Source organism: Heptranchias perlo, chromosome 29 (genome assembly GCF_035084215.1).
Source record: "Heptranchias perlo isolate sHepPer1 chromosome 29, sHepPer1.hap1, whole genome shotgun sequence".
NCBI classification, from domain to species: Eukaryota; Metazoa; Chordata; class Chondrichthyes; order Hexanchiformes; family Hexanchidae; genus Heptranchias; species Heptranchias perlo.
This window is the reverse complement of record NC_090353.1, coordinates 8,152,801-8,170,490: the sequence shown is the minus strand read 5'-3', so window position 1 is coordinate 8,170,490 and position 17,690 is coordinate 8,152,801. Positions and strand designations below refer to the sequence as shown.

The 17,690-nt window shown below is 44.2% G+C and overlaps 3 non-coding genes across 3 annotated transcripts; all 3 read left to right on the top strand.

The window, feature by feature from the left end:
- Positions 1–7,284: 7,284 nt before the first annotated feature.
- trnag-ucc (transfer RNA glycine (anticodon UCC)) lies at positions 7,285–7,356 on the top strand. Its single transcript has one exon. It is a non-coding gene; the product is annotated as a tRNA-Gly (tRNA).
- A 7,793-nt stretch (positions 7,357–15,149) lies between these two features.
- On the top strand, positions 15,150–15,221 carry trnag-ucc (transfer RNA glycine (anticodon UCC)). Its single transcript has one exon. It is a non-coding gene; the product is annotated as a tRNA-Gly (tRNA).
- Positions 15,222–16,044: 823 nt separating this feature from the next.
- trnar-ucu (transfer RNA arginine (anticodon UCU)) lies at positions 16,045–16,116 on the top strand. Its single transcript has one exon. It is a non-coding gene; the product is annotated as a tRNA-Arg (tRNA).
- Positions 16,117–17,690: the final 1,574 nt, after the last annotated feature.

Below are 17,690 nucleotides of genomic sequence, written 5' to 3'. Positions count from 1 at the left end.
GGTTATGAAAAATCTCTCAGCAGTGAAACATTCTTGTTGTGTGACTTGGGCACAGATATAGTAAGAGCACAAACCAGGACAGGACTTGAGAACACAACGGGCACCCAACTGAGTCAATCCAGGTTCTCAGTGTGAGGGTCATGCTTTTGAAGGCAACTTGAAGCAGTGATCAGGGTCAAAGGACAGTACGCAGTTGCCAACAAAGTGCAGGAAGAGTGATCTTCCGGGTCAGGGAAGTGGTCCCTGAGAGGGCAAAGGTAGAAAAAATGGGAAGAGTGTGAAAGGAATCCCAAATTGAGCCTTCACATACCTTACGAGATGCTTGAAATGATTTTGTAGAAATGATACTCTCTTTCTTTGCATGCTTTCCTTTTTCTATCTATCTCGCTTTTTGTGTGACTATTTCATTTCATAAATTGTTTCGAATTGCATAAGAATAAGAAAAGATGCTTCAGAGCAGGCTGCAGGATTACTGTACTGTGTATCAAGTGTGGCTCTCAGCTGTGTGATGGTGGTGCAGTGGTAAGCATGGTTGCATTCCAAGCAGTTCACTGCCCAGTCATTACTTTTATTATTTTCAACTTGAAGATGCAAAGTTCCACTCATAGAATCATACAAACGTACAATACAGAAGGAGGCCATTTGGCCCATCGTGCTTGTGCTGGCACTTTGTAAGAGCTGCCTAATTTAGTCCTACACCCCAGTACTTTCCCCATAATCCTGCAAATTGGCCCTCTTCAAGTACATGTCCAATGGCCTTTTGAAAGCTCCTATGGAATCTGCACCATTTCAGGCAATGCATTCCAGATCTTAACAATCCTCTGCATGAAAAATTTCTCTTCATTTCCCCTCTAGTACTTTTGCCAATTATTTTAAATCTATGACCTCTCGATACTGACCCACTTCCCAGAGGAAACAGTTTCTCCCTACTTGCTCAATCAAAACCCCTTATAATTTTGAGTACTTCTATAAGTTCTCCCCATTACCTTTTCTGCTCTAAGGAGAACAATCCCAGTTTCTCCAGTCTCTCCACATAACTGAAGTCCCTCATCCCTGGTACCATCATGCTAAACCTCCTCTGTATCCTCTCCAAGGCTGAGACAACCTTCCAGCTGATGCCTAACTAATGATTTTTAAAAGGTTTAGCATGACTTCCCCGTTCTTTTACTCAATACCAAGTATCCCATACACTTTCTTAACTGGCTTATCAACTTGCCTTGCGAACTTCAAAGTTTTGTGAATATGTGGCCAAAGTACTAAATGAATACTTTGCATCTGTCTTTACTAAGGAAGAAGATGCCACCAGAGTCCCAGTAAAGGAAGATATAGTTGAGTTACTGGATGGGCTAAAAATTGATAAAGAAGAGATACTAGTAAGGCTAGCTGTACTTAAAGTAAACAATTTTACAACACCAAGTTATAGTCCAGCAATTTTATTTTAAATTCACAAGCTTTCGGAGATTTTCTCCTTCCTCAGGCAAATGTTTCAAGATCTCCTTGAAGCCTACGCATTTATACATATTGAACAATAATACATGGTGTTTACAGACTGCCCCTGCAACTGCCCGTTGCCAAGGCAATCACCGTGTTCAGACAGAGAGGTGTTACCTGCAGAACCTCCGAATACACATTCAACAAAAAAACAAACAGGGAAAAAAAACAGAGAAAAAAAAAACACAGAGAGAGGCAGAAACATCCGGAAGGCAGAGAGAGCCAGCAAATGACCCATTATATTAAAAACAGATAACATTTGTTCGCTGGTGGGGTAACGTGTAGCGTGACATGAACCCAAGATCCCGGTTGAGGCCGTCCTCATGGGTGCGGAACTTGGCTATCAATTTCTGCTCGACAATTTTGCGTTGTCGTGTGTCTCGAAGGCCGCCTTGGAGTACGCTTACCCGAAGGTCGGTGGATGAATGTCCATGACTGCTGAAGTGTTCCCCGACTGGGAGGGAACCCTCCTGTTTGGCGATTGTTGCGCGGTGTCCGTTCATCCGTTGTCGCAGCGTCTGCATGGTCTCGCCAATGTACCATGCTCTGGGGCATCCTTTCCTGCAACGTATGAGGTAGACAACGTTGGCTGAGTCACAGGAGTATGAACCATGCACCTGGTGGGTGGTGTCATCTCGTGTGATGGTGGTATCTGTGTCGATGATCTGGCATGTCTTGCAGAGGTTACCGTGGCAGGGTTGTGTGGCGTCGTGGACGCTGTTCTCTTGAAAGCTAGGTAGTTTGCTGCGAACGATGGTCCGTTTGAGGTTGGGTGGCTGTTTAAAGGCGAGTAGTGGAGGTGTGGGGATGGCCATGGCGAGGTGTTTGTCCTCATTGATGACATGTTGAAGGCTGCGGAGAACATGGCGTAGTTTCTCCGCTCCGGGGAAGTACTGGACGACAAAGGGTACTCTGTTGGTTGCGTCCCGTGTTAGTCTCCTGAGGAGGTCTATGCGATTTTTTGCTGTGGCCCGTCGGAACTGTCGATCGATGAGTCGAGCGTCATATCCCGTTCTTACTAGGGCGTCTTTCAGCGTCTGTAGGTGTCCATCGCGTTCCTCCTCGTCTGAGCAGACCCTGTGTATTCGCAGGGCCTGTCCATAGGGGATGGCCTCTTTGACGTGGTTAGGGTGGAAGCTGGAAAAGTGGAGCATCGTGAGGTTGTCCGTGGGCTTGCGGTAGAGTGAGGTGCTGAGGTGCCCGTCTTTGATGGAGATTCGTGTGTCCAAGAAAGAAACTGATTCTGAGGAGTAGTCCATGGTGAGCTTGATGGTGGGATGGAACTTGTTGATGTTATCGTGTAGTCTCTTTAGTGATTCCTTGCCGTGGGTCCATAGAAAGAAAATGTCGTCGATGTATCTGGTGTATAGTGTTGGTTGGAGGTCTTGTGCAGTGAAGAAGTCCTGCTCGAACTTGTGCATGAAAATGTTGGCGTATTGGGGTGCGAATTTGGTCCCCATGGCTGTTCCGTGTGTTTGGGTAAAGAACTGGTTATCGAAGGTGAAGACATTGTGATCCAGGATGAAGCGGATGAGTTGTAGGATGGCTTCCGGAGATTGGCTGTTGTTGGTGTTGAGTATTGATGCTGTCGCAGCGATGCCGTCATCGTGGGGGATACTGGTGTATAGTGCCGAGACGTCCATCGTGGTGAGAAGTGTTCCTGGTTCAACTGGTCCGTGGGTACTGAGTTTTTGTAGGAAGTCTGTAGTGTCACGACAGAAGCTGGGGGTTCCCTGTACGATGGGTTTCAGGATGCCCTCGATGTATCCAGAGAGGTTCTCACACAGGGTTCCGTTGCCTGATACGATGGGACGTCCGGGTGTGTTGGCTTTGTGTATCTTTGGGAGGCAGTAGAAGTCTCCCACGCGGGGATTACGTGGGATGAGAATGCGTAGGATGCTTTGAAGGTCTGGATCGAAGGTCTTGATCAGTTTGTTGAGCTGGTGGGTGTGTTCTTTGGTCGGATCTGCGGGTAACCGTCTGTAGTGTTCCTGGTTGTCCAGTTGTCGGTATGCTTCTTTGCAATAGTCTGTTCTGTTCTGTATGACTATGGCTCCTCCTTTGTCCGCTGGTTTGATGACGATGTTGCGGTTGGTCTTGAGAGCGTTGATGGCGTTGCGTTGTGCTCGGGTGACATTCTGGACTGTCTTCTGAGTGCGGCTGATGAATCTGGCATTGACGCATTTCCTGACAGCTTGAGCATACATGTCCAGCTGAGGGCAGCGACCCTCCGGAGGAGTCCAGTTTGACTCTTTCCTCTTCGGTTGCTGTACCGCGGATCCCTCTGTCTGCTGTTCCGGATCGTCGATTGTCTCATTGGGTTCGCTGCTGAAATCTTGGGGTTTGTGGTAGAATTCCCGGAGCCTCATTCTCCTGATGAATTCCTCTGTGTCCGCCGCGAGACTAGTGGGGTCCATTTTGGTAGTGGGGCAGAAATTGAGCCCTCGGCTGAGAACTTCGATTTCGTCTGGTTGAAGGGTGTGGTCGGATAAATTGACAATAGACTTCCCTGTGGTTGCAACCGTGGTACCAGGGGAAGCTTGGTCGTTGCTGGTGGTGATGCCGAGTTTCTCAAGCTTCCTGCTCTTGGTTTTCATGTAGGCAGCGTAGTTCCGTTGCCTCGTCTGTTTGGCGGTATAACGTAGCTGGTCTGCTGTGTCCTGAGTACAGGTTGAGAGTATGGACTCTATCTTGGTTTCGAGGTTGTGGCGTCTGCTGTAGAGTTGGTGTATGAGATGGTTGCGGAGTGTGCGAGAGGTACGGCGGCAGAGTCTCTCAGCGTAATCCGAGTTGTATGTGGACTTGAGTGGGTTCGTGATCTGGAGTCCTTTCGGGATCTTGTCTGCTTTCTTGCAGCTCTGTAAAAACTTGATGTCTGTGTCTAAATGCGCGATCTTCTTGGAGTAGATAAGTAGATAAGTCACCCGGTCCAGATGGGATGCATCCAGGTTGCTGAGGGAAGTAAGGGTGGAAATTGCTGAGGTACTGGCCATAATCTTCCAAACATCCGTAGATACGGGGGGTGGTGCCAGAGGACGGGAGAATTGCAAATGTTACACCCTTGTTCAAAAAAGGGTGCAAGGATAAACCCAGCAACTATAGGCCAGTCAGTTTAACCTCAGTGGTGGGGAAACTTTTAGAAACGATAATCCGGGACAGAATTAACAGTCACTTGGACGAGTGTGGATTGATTAGGGAAAGCCAGCATGGATTTGTTAAAGGCAAATCATGATTAACGAACATGATAGAGTTTTTTAATGAGATAACAGAGAGGGTCGATGAGGGCAATGTAGTTGATGTGGTATATATGGACTTTCAAAACCCGATTGATAAAGTGCCGCATGGTAGGCTTATCATCAAGATTGCGGTCCATGGAATAAAGGGGGCAGTAGTAACATGGATACAGAACTGGCTACGTGACAGGAAACAGAGAGTCGTGGTGTTTTCCGGGCTGGAGGGAGGTGTACAGTGGTGATCCCCAGGGGTCAGTACTAGGACCACTGCTTTTCTTGATATATATTAATGACTTGGACTTGGGTGTACAGGGCACAATTTCAAAATTTGCAAATGACACAAAACTTGGAAGTGTAGTGAACAGTGAGGAGGATAGTGATAGACTTCAAGAGGATATAGACAGGCTGGTGGCATGGGCGGACATGTGGCAGATGAAATTTAACGCAGAGAAATGCGAAGTGATACATTTCGGTGGGAAGAATGAGGAGAGACAATATAAACTAGAGGACACAACTCTAAAAGGGGTGCAGGAACAGAGAGATCTGGGGGTGTATGTGCACAAATCGTTGAAGGTGGCAGGGCAGGTTGAGAAAGCGGTTAAAAAAGCATACGGGATCCTGGGCTTTATAAACAGAGGCATAGAGAACAAATGTATGGAAGTCATGATGAACCTTTATAAAACACTGGTTCGGCCACAACTGGAGTATTGTGTCCAGTTCTGGGCACCGCACTTTAGGGAAGATGTGGAGGCCTTAGAGAGGGTCCAGAAGAGATTTACCAGAATGATTCCAGTGCTGAGGGACTTTAGTTACGTGACTAGACTGGAGAAGCTGTGGTTGTTCTCCTTGGAATAGAGACGGTTGTGAGGAGATTTGATAGAGGTATTCAAAACTATGAAGGGTCGAGACAGAGTAGATAGAGAAACTGTTCCCATTGGCAGAAGGATCAAGAACCAGAGGACATAGATTGAAAGTGATTGGCAAAAGAACCAAAGGTGACATGAGGAAAAACATTTTTACACAGCGAGTGGTTATGATCTGGAGTGGTGGAGGCAGATTCAATCGTGGCCTTCAAAGGGGAAGTGGATAAGTACTTGAAAGGAAAATAATTTGCAGGGCAACGAGTATAGGGCCGGGGAGCAGGACTAGCTGGATTGCTCTTGCATAGTCCCGGCGCGGACTCGATGGGCCGAATGGTCTCCTTCCGTGCTGCAACCTTTCTATGATTCTATGTACCTCGAGGTCTCCCTGCTCTTGCACCTCCCTCAAAATAGTACCATTTAGATTCTCCTGCTCTCTATGTTATTCCTCCCAAAGTAAATCACTTCACCCTTATCCGCATTAAATTGCATCTGCCATCTATCTGCCCATTTCACCAGCCTATCCATGTCCTCCTGAAGTCTACTGCAAGCCTCCTCACTATTTATATGTGGCCAAGTTTTGTATCATTAACTGTTGCTTTCCGCTGTGAGATGGTGGTGCAGTGGTAAGCAAGAATACCTTCCAAGCAGTTGACCTGGGTTGTTATGTTCCATTCATAGAATCATCAAAATCATGAGCGTTTGGATAAAGTAAATGAAGAGAACCTGTTCCCATTTGCAGAAGAGTCGAAATTGAGAGAACACAGGTTTAAGGTGGTTGGCAAAAGAACCAAAGGTGACATGAGGAAAAATCTGTTTATACAGCAAGTAGTTATGATCTCTAATGCGCTGGGTGGTGGAAGCAGATTCAATCATGGCTTTCAAAATGGAATTGGATAAATACTTGAAGGGAAAAAATTTGCAGGGCAACTTAGAAAGAGCGGGGTAATGGGACCAAGTGGATTGCTCTTACAAAGAGCAGGCACGGGCTTGATGGGCTGAATGGCCTCCTTCTGTGCTGTAACCAGTCTATGATTCTATAATATCTATGAGCCTGCAAACTTCAAAATTGTACTCCCAAGAGCAAAGACCAGGTCATTTATATATAACAAGAAAAACAAAGGTCCTCATACCCACAAAAAGATCCACTATTAAGGGAGATTGTAATCAGCTCTGACAATTGCTGCCCAGGGTTTTGTTTAGTAACTTGATTTCAAAGTGCCACATATACACGCTTGCAATGGCAAGGTTTGTTTGCCAGTAATCCATCACACACTCACAGGCTACATTGACATGCAAATCAATGCAATGAGCTCTCACTGTCTAAAGATGACAAAGTATTTGCTGATAAAGCAGCCGAGTTTCAGAGGATGGAGGCTTTTATCAACATCAGTGGTGTTTTTCCAGTTGGTGTCTGGGAGGTGGTCCCTGAGAGGGCAGAAATAGACACAATGGGAAGAGTGTGAATGGAATCCCATTTTGAGTCTTTAGATATCTTGAGAGATGGTTAAATAGATTTGGTTGACAGCATTTTGTTGACATTTCAGTCTCTTTCTCTGCATGCTTTCTTTTTTTCTGTCTATCTTGCTTTGTGTGTGAATATTTTGTTTCAAAAATGCTTTTCAGTTGCAAAAAAGAGAGGTGCTTTAGAGAAGGGTGAAGGATTACTGTACTGTGTATCAAATCTCCTTTTCAGCTGTGTGATGGTGGTGCAGTGGTGAGCATGGTTGCCTTCCAAGTTGTTGACCTGGGTTCCATTCCCAGCCATCACATTTCTTACTTTTCACTTGAGGATGAAAAGATCCATTAACGATGCTGATTGTAATCGGCTCAGACAATTACTGCCCAGGGATTTTGTTCAGCAACCTGATATTTAAAGTGCCACATATGTATGCTTGCAGTGGCAAAATCTATCTGCCAACGATCCATCACACACTACAGGCAACAGACACCAAGTCCATGCAATGAGATCTCACTGTTCAAAGATGTCAAAGTAGGAGCTGGGGTCAAATTCTGGGAATAAGGCAAAGGAGTTTCAGCGGATGGAGGATTTTATCAACATCAGTGGTGTTTTTCCATTAAATTGGAACTAAACTGGTTACGATAAATCTCTCAGCAGTGAAACATTCTTGTTGCGTGACTTGGGCACAGATATAGTAAGAGCACAAACCAGGACAGGACTTGAGAACACAGCGAGCACCCAACTGAGTCAATCCAGGTTCTCAGTGTGAGGGTCATGCTTTTAACAGAACTTGAAGCAGTGTTCAGTGTCAAAGAACAGTATGCAGTTGCCAACAAATTGCAGAAAGAGTGATGTTCCATGTCAGGGAAGTGGTCCCTGAGAGAGCAAAGGTAAACAAAATGGGAAAAGTGTGACTGGAATCCCAAATTGAGCCTTTACGTACTTTGTGAGATGGTTAAATTGATTTGATTTTCAAAATTTTGTTGAAATTTTACTCTTTTTTTGAATGCTTTATGTCTATCTTGCTTTTTGTGTGAATATTTCATTTAATCAATGCTTTTGAATTGCAACAAAGCAAAAAAAATGCTTCAGACAGGTGAAGGATTACTGTGCTTTGTATCAAGTGATGCTTTCAGCTGTGTGATGGTGGTGCAGTGAGAAGCATGGTTGCTTTCCAACCAATGACCTGAGTTTGATTTCCAGCCATCACATTTCTTACTTTCTCTTTGAAGATGCAACGTTCTACTCATGGAATCAAACAATCTTAGAGCACATGAGGAAGCCATTCGGCCCATCATGCCTGTTCCGGATTTTGGAAGAGCTGTCCAATTTAGTCCCACATCCCAGCATTTTCCTCATACCCTGCAAATAAGTCTTCTTTAAGCACATGACCAATTGCCTGTTGAAAGTTCCTGTGGAATTTGCACCTTTTCAGGCAATGTATTCCAGATCCTAACAACCTTCAGTGTGAAAAAAATTCTCCTCAATTCGCCCCTAGTTCTTTTGCCAATTATTTTAAATCTAAGACCTCTGGTTACTGACCCAGTTGCCCGAAGAAACAGTTTCTCCCTACTTGCTCTATCAAAACCGAATATCATTTTGAATAACTCTATTAAGTCTACCCATAAACTTCTCTGCTCTAACGCGATCAAGCCCAGGTTCTCCAATCTCTCCACATAACTGTTGTCCCTCATCCCTCGCATCATCATGCTAAACCTCCTCTGTGCCCTCTCTAAGGCCTTGACATCCTTGCCAAAGTGTGGTGCCCAGAATTGTACACATTACTCCAGTTAATGCCTAACCAGTGATTTGTAAAGGTTTAGCATGACTTCCTCGTTTTTGTATTCAATGCCAATATTTACAAAGTCAGGTATCCCATAAGCTTTCTTAAGCACCTGATCAACTTGTCTTGTCATCTTCAAAGATTTGTGAATATGTACCCCCAGTCCCTCTGCCCTTGCACCCCTCTCATAATAGTACCATTTAGATTATACTGCCTCTCCATGTTGTTCCTCCCAAAGTGCATCACTTCACACTTATCTGCATTAAATTGAATCTGCCATCTGTCTGCTAATTTCACCAGCCCACCTAAGACCTTGTGAAGTCTGCAATGATTCTGCTCACTGATTAACAAGATGCCAAGTTTTGTATCACCTGCAAATTTCAAAATTGTACTCCCTATACCCAAGTCCAGGTCAATTAAAAATAACAAGAAAACCAATGGTCCTCACAACCACAAAAAGATCCACTGATGAGGTGGATTGTCATCAGATCTGACGATTGCTGCCCATGGTTTTGTTTAGAAACCTGATTTCAAAGTGGCACATAGGGATGCTTGCAATGGCGAGGTCTGTCTTCCAGTGATCCATCACATGCTCACAGGCAACACTGACACGCAAATCCATGCAATGAGCTCTCACTCAGGGCAGATGTAGACAAAGTGGGAATTGTGTGAATGGAAACCCAAATTGAGCCTTCACATACCTTGTGAGATGGTTAAATTAATTTGATTGTCAACATTTTGTTGAAGTTTTATTCTCTTTCTTTGTAGGCGCTCCTTTTTCTGTCGATCTTGCTTTTTGTGTGAATATTTCATTTCATAAATACTTTTGAATTGCTTAACAGAAAAAAAGATGCTTTAGAGAAGGCTGCAGGATTACTGTGATGTGCAGCAAGTTCTGTTTTCAACTGTGTGATGTTGGTGCAATGGGAAGCATGGTTTCCTGATAAGCTACTGGCCGGGGTTCAATTATATGCATCACTTTCTATTTATCAATGCTAAGTACTACTCACAGCATCATACAATCTTACAGCACAGAAAGAGTCCATTCGGCCCATTGTGCCAGTGCCAGCTCTTTGAAGGAGCGATTCAACTTAGTCTCAGTTCCCTCCATTTCCCCATTGAACCTGTAAATTAGTCCTCATCAAGCACACGTCCAACTGCCTTATAAAAGTTCCAATGGAATCTGCATTATTTCAGACATTGTATTCCAGATCGTACCAACCCTTTGTGTGAAAAAAATTCTGCTTATTTCCCCTCTAGTTCTTTTGCCAATTATTTAAATCTATGACTCTGGTTGCCCACACATTTGCCAGAGGAAACAATTTCTCCCTATTTGTCCTATCAAAACCCCATATAATTTTGAATACCTGTATTAGTTCTCTGCATAACCTTCTCTGCTCTAAGGAGAACAATCCCAGCTTCTCCAATCTCTCCACATAACTGACGTCCCTCATCTCTTGTATCATCATGCTAAACATCCTCTGTATCCTCTCCAAGGCCTTGACATCATTCCTGAAGTGTGGTGCCCACAATTATACACGATACTCCAGCTTATCCATGCCTTTGTTACCTCCAATGCTCTCCTAGCTGGCCTACCACTTTTGACCTTCCATAAACTTGAGCTCATCCAAAACTCTACTGCCTATATGCTAACTCGCACCAAGTCCTGTTCTCCCATCACCTCTGTGCTCGCTGACCTACATTGTTTCCGGCCCGGGAATGCCTCGTTTTAAAAATTCTCATCCTTGTTTTCAAATCCCTCCATGGCCTCACCCCTCCCTATCTCTGTAACCTCCTCCAGCCCTACAACACTCCGAGATATCTGCGCTCCTCCAATTCTTGCCTCTTGCACATCCCCGATTTTAATCGCACCACCAATGGCGGCCATGCCTTCAGCTGCCTAGGCCTTAAGCTCTGGAATTCCCTCCCTGAACCTCTCCGCCTCTCGATCTCTCTACTCCTTTAAGACACTCCTTAAAACCTACCTCTTTGAGCAAACTTTTGGACACCTGTCCTAATATCTCCTTATGTGTCTCGGTGTCAAATTTTGTTTGGTAATACTCTTGTGAAGTGCTTTGGGATGTTTTACTACGTTAAAGCCGCTATATAAATGCAAGTTGTTGTTGTTGTTGATGATGACTAACCAGTGATTAGTAAAGGTTTAGCATGACTTCCTTGTTTTTTATTCAATGCCAATAATTACAAAGCCATGCAGCCCATACACTTTCTTAACCGCCTTATCAACTTGCCCTGCTGCCTTCAAAGATATGTGAATATGTCCCCCCAGGTCCCTCTGTCATTGCACCCTCCTCAAAATAATACCATTTAGATTATATTACATCTCTATGCTGTTGCTCCCAAAGTGCATCACTTCACAGTTATCCACATTAAATTGTATCTGCCATCTGCCTGCCCATTTCACCAGCCTATCTAAGTCCTCTTGAAGTTTACCATTATCCTCCTCACTATTTACCACATGGCCAAGTTTTGTATCATCTGCAAACATCAAAATTGTATGCCCTGTACCCAAGAACTTTTGTAGTTACATTAGGAAAAAGAGGGTGGTCAGGAGCAGTGATGGCCCCTTAAAAACTGAAAGTGGGGTTATTGTCATTGACAATGGGGAAATGGTGGACATGTTGAACAATTACTTTGCACAGTATTTACAGTAGAAAAAGAGGATAGCATGCCGGAAATCCCAAGAAAACTAATATTGAATCGGGGACAGGGACTCAATAAAATTAATATAAGCAAAGCAACAGTAATGAAGAAAATAGTAGCACTAAAGAGTGACAAATCCCCAGGACCAGATGGTTTCCATCCAAGGGTTTTAAAGAAAGTAGGTGAGCACATTGCAGATGCCCTAACTATAATCTTTCAAAGTTCTCTATATTCACGAACTGTCCTTCCAGATTGGAAAATTGCACATGTCACTCCACTTTTTAAGAAAGGAGAGAGAGGGAAACCAGGGAATTATAGACCAGTTAGCCTAACATCTGTTGTGGGGAAAATGAGAATTTTCAGTTAATCAGAGAGAGCCAGCATGGATTTGTGAAAGGTAAGTCGTGCCTGACAAACCTGATTGAATTTTTTGAAGAGGTGACTAAAGTAGTGGACAGGGGTATGTCAAAGAATGTTATTTAGATGGACTTCCCAAAGGCATTTGATAAGGTCCCACATAAGAGACTGTCAGCTAAGATAGAAGCCCATGGAATCGAGGGAAAAGTACGGACTTGGTTAGGAAGTTGGCTGAGCGAAAGGCGACAGAGAGTAGGGATAGTGGGTAGGTACTCACATTGGCAGGATGTGACTAGTGGAGTCCCGCAGGGATCTTTATTGGGGCCTCAATTATTCACAATATTTATTAACGACTTAGATGAAGGCATAGAAAGTCTCATATCTTAGTTTGCCGATGACACAAAGATTGGTGGCATTGTAAGCAGTGTAGATGAAAACATAAAATTACAAAGGGATTTGATAGATTAGGTGAATGGGCAAAACTGTGGCAAATGGAATTCAATGTAATCAAATGTAAGGTCATCCACTTTGGATCAAAAAAGGATAGAACAGGGTACACGAGGGGCTGAATGGCCTACTCCTGTTCCTATGTTCCTATGTTCCTACGACCAGGTCATTTATACATATCAATAAAAGCAATGGTCCTCATACCCACAAAAAGATCCACTAACGAGGCGGATTGTAATCAGCTCTGACAATTGCTGCCCAGGGTTTTGTTTAGCAACCCGAGATTCAAAGTGCCACATATGTACACTTCCAATGGCAAAGTCTATCTGCCAGTGATCCATCACAGGCTCACAGGTTACAGACACCCAGTCCATGCAATGAGCCCTCACTGACCACAGGTGTCAAAGTAGGAGCTGTGAACAACACGGTGTTTAGGAAAGGAAGGGGAATTGTAGGACGTTTCCTTAATCCTCAACTCAAAATCCCTCCTAGGAGCTTAACTCACTGTTAGCACATTGATTCTGAGTTAAATGAGTTAATTTTGTCCCTTTCAGCACACTTGCAGGAGATATAGGAAGAGTCGGGACACTTTCTTGGAGTTTTTTTGCATTATAACGAATGCAGAGCTGAGCAGCTAATTCACGACAAACTTGGAAATGGTTGTGAATCTTCCATTAATGGGTGTGGTAACGCTCGAAACAATGCATCAATCCAGCTGTTTGGAGTGTGCCAATTGGAAGGAGTAAGCATAGAAAGTTATTATTTCTTTGAGGAGACCCTTCAGGTAATTGTGAACAGTGGCATGGAAAGACAAAAGGTCTTCTATTGTTCGGAAGGACAGCATCCAACCAGCGGCAGGACATGGGAGGTGACTGTCTGGGGGCGGGGGGAGGTGACTGTCTGGGGGCGGGGGGAGGTGACTGTCTGGGGGCGGGGGGAGGTAGGTGTCTGTCTGGGGGCGTGGGAGGTGACTGTCTGGGGGCGGGGGGAGGTGATTGTCTGGGAGCAGGGGGAGGTAGGTGCCTGTCTGGGGGCATGGGAGTTGACTGTCTGGGGGCGGGGGGAGGTGACTGTCTGGTACATGGGGGGAAGTGTTTGTCCAGGGTCGGGGTTGGGGTGGTGGTGAAAGTGGTGCCCACATCTGGAAAGAATTGTGGAAGTAGGGGTCCAATCTGAAGAAAAGTGACACCATAAAGACTATCAGCAGAGATGCCAATGGTGCACGATGCCCGTGATTGTTCAGTACCACATTTACTACCATGTCACATGTTTCTCACGTTCGACGGGATGGGAGGACTAGTGGCGGAGAGGGACTTGCATGAGAGCGGTTGTGATAAACACTCGGGGTCTAGAAAAGATACGACAATGTTTTGAATTCTAAGAAAGAACTTGCCCTTATCCAGCGCCTTTCACAACCTCAGGACGTCCCAAAGTGTTACACAACCAATGAAGTAATCTTACTGTGTAGTCACTGTTGTAATGTAGGAAACACGGCAGCTGATTTGTGCACAGCAAGATCCCACAAACAGATAACAAATAACGGCCACAACACTCCCCTGCTCTTCTTTGACCTATGACTTATGACCTTTTGACTCAGAGGCAAGAGCACTACCAACTGAGTTGCCACGTATATCCGATCTTCTCTATCAGTATGGAGGTCTGGTTCTTTCCTCATCGTAGAAGGGCCAAACTTAAGTCACAGTTTACACATTTTGTACGACTCTGTACAGTCACAGCTCTTCAACAACGCAAGGCATTTCAGGCAAATGAAAATTATTAAATTAAATCTCACCAACCAGACAACTAGGTTATTATTTTATCTTTGAGAAACTGCAGAGTGGCTGAGTAACTATGTCTAAAAAAAAATGTTGTCTCCAACAACTGGGCCTCTGAGGCTGGTGTGTCGAATCCATCACAGACCCTTCAGTGTGGAGCTGTTATTGTGGGGGGTGAAGTTAACACTGGAACGATTCTCCTGGTCCTCCTCGAAGCAGAGTTCCCTTCCAAGGAGTTGACCTGGGTTCAATTCCCAACCATCACATTTCTGACATTCTCCTTGAGGATGAAATGATCCACTAATGATGCTGATTGTAACCTGTTCTGACAATTACTGCCCAGGGTGATGTTTAGCAACCTGATTTTCAAAGTGCCACATTCCAATGGCAAAATCTACCTGCCAGCGATCCATCACAGGCTCACAGGTTACAGACACCCAGTCCATGCAATGAGCTCTCACTGTCCAAAGATGTCCATGTCAGAGCTGGGGACAATTTCTGGGAATAAGTCAGTGGAGTTTCAGAGGAAGGAGAATTTTATCAACATCAATGGTGTTTTCTGATTAAACTGGAAATACACTGGTTACCAAAAATCTCTCAGTAGTGAAACATTCTTGTTTTGTGACTTAGGCACAGATATAAGAGCACAACCAGGGCAGGACTTGAGAACACAGTTAGCACCGTCTGAGTCAATCCAGGTTCTCAGTGCGAGGGTCATGCTTTTGAAGGCAACTTGAAGCAGTGATCAGGGTTAAAGAACAGTATGTAGTTGCCAAGAAAGTGCAGAATAAGTGATAGTCCAGGTCAGGGAAGTCCCTGAGAGGGCAAAGGTCGATATAATGGCAAGTGTTTGAAAGGAATCCCAAATTGAGCCTTTACATACCTTACGAGATGCTTGAAATGATTTGATTGTGAACATTTTGTAAAAATGTTGGGCTCTTTCTTTGTGTGCTTTCCTTTTTGTGTCAATCTTGTGTGAATATTTCATTTCATAAATGCTTTCTAATTGCATAAGAAGAACAGGGTACAGAGCAGGGTGCAGGATTATTATGCTGTGTGTCAAGGGACCATGGCAGCTGTGTGATGGTGGTGCAGTGGTGAGCATGGTTGCCTTCCAAGCAGTTGACCTGGGTTCAATTCCCAGCCATCACATCTCTTACTTTCTATTTGAGGATGAAAAGATCCACGAACAATGCTGATTGTAATCAGCTCTGACAATTACTGCCCAGGGGTTTTGTTTAGCAATCTGATAGTCAAAGTGCCACACATGCATGCTTGTAGTGGCAAAATCTATCGACCAGTGATCCACGCTCACAGACGACAGACATCCAAATCCATGAATGAGCTCTCACTGTCCGAACGTCTCAAAGTCGGAGCTGGGGCCAAATTCTGGGAATAAGGCAAAGGAGTTTCGGACGATTGTAGATTTTATCGACATCAGTGGTATTTTTTCAGTAAACTGGAAATACACTGGTCACGAACAATCTCTCAGCAGTTTAACATTCTTGTTGTGTGATTTGGGTACAGATATAGTAAGAGCATAACCAGGACAGGTCTTGAGAACACAGCAGGCACCAATCTGAGTCAATCCAGGTTCTCAGTGCGAGGGTCATGCTTTTGAAGGCAACTTGAAGCAGTGTTCAGGGTTAAAGAACAGTATGTAGTTGCTAGTAAAGTGCAGAATGAATGATGTTCCAGGACAGGTATGGGATCCCTGAAAGGATAAAGGTGAACAAAATGGGAAGATTGTGAAAGGAATCCCAAATTGAGCCTTTACATACCTTACGAGATGCTTGAAACGATTTGATTGTGAACGTTTTGTAAAAATTTTGGGCTCTTTCTTTGTGTGCTTTCCTTTTTGTGTCAATCTTGTGTGAATATTTCATTTCATAAATGCTTTCTAATTGCATAAGAATAGGGTACAGAGCAGGGTGCAGGATTATTATGCTGTGTGTCAGGGAAGGGCTACTGCTGTGTGATGGTGGTGCAGTGGTGAGCATGGTTACCTTCTCAGCAGTTGATCTGGGTTCAATTCCCAGCCATCACATCTCTTACTTTCTATTTGAGGATGCTACGTTCCTCTTATAATCTTACAGCACAGATGGAGGCTGTTCAACTTATTGTGACTGTGCCGGTTCTGTGAAAGAGCTGGCCAATTTCGTCCCACAACTAGCATTTTCCCCATAACCTTGCAAATTCGTCCTCTTTAAGTCCGTGTCTAAATGCCTTTGAACGTTCCAATGGAATCTGCACTATTTCAGCCAGTGCATTCCACATCGTAACAACCCTCTGTGTGAAGAAAATTATCCTCATTTCCCCTCTGGTTGTTTTGCTAATTATTTTAAATCTGTGACCTCTGGTTACCTTGTCAGAGGAAATGGTTTATCCCCATTTGATCTTTCAAAACTCCTCATAATTTTGAGTACCTCTATTAGGTCTCCTCATGACCTTCTCTGCTCTAAGGAGAACACTCCCGGCTTCTCTAATCTCTCCACATAACTGATGTCCCTCATCCCTGACATCACTCTGCTAAAGCTCCTCTGTACACTCTCCAAATCCTTGACATCCTTCCTAAAGTGTGATGCCCAGAATTGTAGAAAATTCTCCAGCTGATACATAAACAGTGAATTGTAAATATTTAGCATGACTTCCTTGTTTTTATATTCAGTGCCACTATTTACAAAGCCAAGCATCCCAAACGCTTTATCAGCTGCCTTATCAACTTTCCCTACCACCTTCAAATGTAATGAATATGTACCGCCAAGTCCATCTGCTCTTGCACCACACTCAAAATAGTACCAATGAGATTATACTGCCTCTATATGTTAGTCCTCCCAAAGTAAATCACTTCATTTTTATGTGCATCAAATTGCATCTGCCATCTATTTGCCATTACACCAGCCGATCCATGTCCTCCTGAAGTCAACTGCTAGCCTTTGCAGTATTTACATGTGGCCAAGTTTCGTATCATTGATGATTGCTTCCAGCTGTGTGATGGTGGTACAGTGGTGAGCAGGGTTTCCTTCTAAGCAGTTGACCTGGGTTTAATTTTAACCATCACGTTTCTTACATTCTACTTGAGGATGTTAAGTTCCATTCAGAGGATCATCAAAACCATCAGCACTTGGATGAAGTAAATGAAGAGAAACTGTTCCCTTTGGCGGAAGGTTTGAAAATGAGAGAACACAAGTTTAAGGTGATTAGCAAAAGAACCAAAGACGACATAAGGAAAAACCTTTCTGCGCTGCGAGTAGTTATGATCTCTGATGCGCTGACTGAAAGGGTGGTGGAAGCAGATTCAATCGTGGCTTTCAAAAAGGAATTGGATAAATACCTGAAGGGGAACAAATTTGCAGGGCTACAGGGCAAGAGCAGGGGAAAGGCATCAACTGGACTGCTCGAACAAAGAGTCGGCATAGGCTCGAGGGGCCGAAAGGCCTCCTGTGCTGTAACCTTTTGATGATTCGATGATTTCTATGATTCTATCTGCAATCTTCAAAATTGCACTCCCTGTACATATAGCGTGACTCCCGTGTTTTTGTATTCAATGCCAATATTTTCAAAGTCAGTTCTCCCATATGCTTTCTTAAATGCCTTATCAACTTGCCCTGCCACTTTCAA